The following is a 3,754-nucleotide window of genomic DNA, read 5'->3' as shown; positions in this document are numbered from 1 at the left end:
GTCGGGAACAACCGCGGGATCACTCCGTCTGCTTGTTCCGCTTGATCGGGAACAGTCATCAGACTGTTCTGCGTGAAAATCACCAAACTGCACTGTTTTCTGCTTCTTTTGTTCCAGCAGGTCCATCTCCCATCCAGTGCAACTCCAGACCTGTAATGACTCGAAAAGGACTAGAAAGACTCGATAAAGACTTGAAAACCAATTAGAAAACATATATACAATGATGTATAAAACACCATATATCAATTCCCCCAGACTTAGATCCTTGTTTGTCCTCGAACAAGACCAAGTATCAAGAACAGGGAGAAAGGTTTGAAAGTGTGGGAACTCTCCTATTCTCAGCAACCATACCTTAACCACGAATCTCTGAACCATACAAGCAGTAAACTAGGACAACACACCCTTACCAGAACCCCACTGACTGCTGTTCGAAAATCGGCTCCATACTCTACATCTCAAACCTGAAAAAGCAACACTATCGAGACAGAACTCCCTACATTCATTTAAGAGCAGCGTGAGCTTCTCATCACAGGCACTATTCAGGGTAGACGGGCTAGGTGTGGAACAGGCTAATTTTATGGTGGAGCTAAAGAGTGTTTAGGGGCTACCAACTTTTCGTAGTGGATGCAGGATATCGCGCAAAATAGTCGTGAGAGGACGGCTCCATTGATGTCCACAGCCCCTTACTCGTTTTGCTATCTCAGGAGCGACTGTTCTTTTCGTTCGGAACAATCATCAGACTGCTCCGCTCATCTGTCTGCTCCTCATCCCTTCATATTGATACCTACTCTTCTGCTCGACCTTTCCAGTGGCTCATGTATCCTGAATTCTTCTCCTTCTCCATCACCATATGCTAAATAAAATGAAAGATAGATTTTTTTTTTTTTTTTTTTTTTTAAGTACAAAAAGAGATGGTGAGGTGACGAAGAAGGAGGTAACATGTGATGTCAAGGATGCCACTGGTGGTTTTGATTCAAATCATTCTGGTTCTCCACCCATGTTCTTGAACAGCTCATTGGTTATGGAGTGGTTGCTCCCTTAATCTGCTTGTTCTCCTTCTGGCTGAATCTGCGCAGCAGTAACGAGTAAGAGGCTGCGTCGATCCTTTCCTCTCCGACCTTTTTGCACATATCTGCACATATAACACTGAAAAACAAATGCATGAAGGTGGAATAAAGGCTAAGGTTCAGGGTGGGAACTAGCTAAAGATGAGCTAGCCACTCAGGAACAACAAGATGGATAGAAAGAATAAGAAGTCCTGAGTGTAGTTCTCGTTTCCCTGATCTAGTGCCCATAACAAGAAGAATTTCAGTCAAGATTAGGTTCAAGTTATTTGGAGTTAAGTCTACCCAGTGTAACCTGATCGGCTGAGAACTTCTGGAGAATCAAGTGAGATATGTCAGGGTGTTCCGGGTCCACATGTGTGTCTTTCGCCACTGCTAAGGTCACTGAATAAGACAACTAAAGCACGAGGTGGTTAGTGATCAACACAGAATAAGGTCCTAATTCCCACAAAACTTTGACTGACTCGATCCTAAAAACTGACTCAAACTGACTCAAAAGAAAAACAAAAGAAAGAAACGAGTTAGTAAACGACGAAGACCCTCCCCCAGACTTACTTCACAACGTCTCGGTGTGAAAATAAATCAGAGAGAAGGTGAAAACAAGAATATACAAATTTTTTTGGTCGAGATACTTACCTGGAGCGGGTGCTCCGAAAAATTCTGGGTGTTCTGTCGCCAGATTTTCACCTGGGCGGTTGTTCTTGGCTCCTGCAGAACAGGGAGCTCCGTTTCTGCAACCCAGAATTTTTCGAAGTATCTCGAATTTTTCTGCTTTTTGACCTGAAACTCAATAAACTAAAACGAAAATAAGCAAACAAAAACAAAACCAAGTTATATTTACACTTACCAGTGGGTTGCCTCCCACCAAGCGCTTGGTTAAAGTCACTAGCTTGACTTGGTGACAGGGATCAGTCGGGTTGAGCATGAGGGCTTGTTCCAAAACAAGCTCCACAATCAGACATGTTCAGCTTCAAAACTCTGCTCAACAACCCTTTCACAGCAGCTTCTCCTTTCTCTTTCAGCTCATCAGTGAGAATAACTCTGACTTTAGAGAAAGGTTTAGAGGTACCCTTGCACTTTACCTCATACTCAATGGATTTCTCATCACACCAGTGAGGTGTCAAAGTCATAGTAGGATCTCCTTTGACCCTTTTCTTCTGGACTTTCTCTTTCACCCTTGCATTCCCACTGAGTTTCTTGGTATCATTGTGAGGATCTCCATTCAGAACTTCCTTGAACTCACTGTTTTTACCAAGCTCCTTCCTTGGAACAACCTTCAGCTTTTCTCCACTGAACACTGAGATGCAAGAGGCGTGTAGTTTCTGAAATCTGGTGGGAACAGCCTGATAGAAGACATTCTTGTTGATGTGGGAGAAGGAGACTCTCTTATTAGGCATATCAACGATTGCTCCCACTGTAGCCATAAATGTCCTTCCTAAGATCAAAGGCATCTCATGATCCTTGTTCATCTCAACAACCTGAAATTCAGTATGGAGAACACAGTCCCCAACTTGGACAGGAAGGTTGCGAATGGTGCCATAAGGAACTGCTCTGGAAGAGTTTGCAAAAGTCAGAGTCACCTTAGAAGGCTCAACATCAGCAATGCCCAACTTGTCTACAATCGCCTTTGAGACAAGATTCACACAAGATCCAGAGTCACAAAGAGCTTCCTCAAATTCTACTCCAGCAATGGAACATGGAAAAGCAAATTTTCCAGGGTCATCAACCTTAGGCAACACCTTCAGGTGTCTAGGTGGAATCGGATAGGGAACCTTAGGAACATAGACTCGCACTGGTGGAATATCAGTAGATCCGTCGGGAGCAGTCGCGGAGCAGTCAGTCGGGAGCAGTCGCGGGAGCAGTCACTCTAGAGCTAGCAGACTGCTCTGTTCTCTGTTCTGCGCCCAGAACAGTCTCAGCGAACAGTTGTTCCGCTTGTTTTTCCTCAGATTTCTCACGTCTCTGCTCGGTTGCATTACAGTGCTCAACCCTAGGATTCATCACACTTTTTCCACGAATGATCTCTTGCTGTCTTTTAACAGTTTCAGCAGTTTGAGCAAGCTGAACATCAATCTTCTTTATGTGGTTGCTCACAGTATCATATTTTGAATTCAGCTCGGTGAACATGCTGTCCATCCTGGTGTTGATGTCTGTGGTAACCTGATTCAGTGCCTTGACCTGAAGTTGCTGGCTCTGGAGCATCTGCTGCATCATAATGTTCAGATTTTTCAGATCATCTGGCGGACTGTTCCCTGCAGTCGGAGCACTCGCGGCTGGAACACTTGCTGATTGCTCTGCGGGATGGTGTTCTGATACCCAGATCCTTGTGCCTGGTTGTTCTGCAGTAGCTGATCGACCTTAGCTGTTAGCTCATCAATTTTCTGGGTGTGTACACTGTTCCCTTTCTTGGAGCGGTTGCTCTCCTGATTCTCATTGGCTGAGCTAGCTGCCATGTTCTCAATCAGCTTGAGCGCTCCATCAGTGGTCTGAGTCATGAAGTCTCCATTGCTCGAAGAGTTTAGAGCACCTTGGTATTTCCAGTCCACCCCATCATAGAAAATGCCCAGGAGGTAATCATCATCAAATCCATGGTGAGGGCATTCTCTCTGGTAGTCATTGAAGCGCTCCCATGCGTCACAAAAAGGCTCATCATGGAGCTGTCTGAATGAAGTGATCTTGTTCCTCAATGC

At 44.8% G+C, this 3,754-nt stretch overlaps 1 non-coding gene across 1 annotated transcript; it reads left to right on the top strand.

Annotated features, from left to right (window-relative positions):
* The first annotated feature begins 3,647 nt into the window (after positions 1-3,647).
* Positions 3,648-3,754, top strand: LOC130507389 (small nucleolar RNA R71). Its single transcript, XR_008942301.1, has one exon. It is a non-coding gene; the product is annotated as a small nucleolar RNA R71 (small nucleolar RNA).

Source organism: Raphanus sativus, unplaced genomic scaffold, assembly GCF_000801105.2.
Source record: "Raphanus sativus cultivar WK10039 unplaced genomic scaffold, ASM80110v3 Scaffold4447, whole genome shotgun sequence".
NCBI lineage: Eukaryota > Viridiplantae > Streptophyta > Magnoliopsida > Brassicales > Brassicaceae > Raphanus > Raphanus sativus.
Note: the sequence above shows the minus strand (reverse complement) of the source record. Positions and strands in the feature narration are given on the sequence as shown.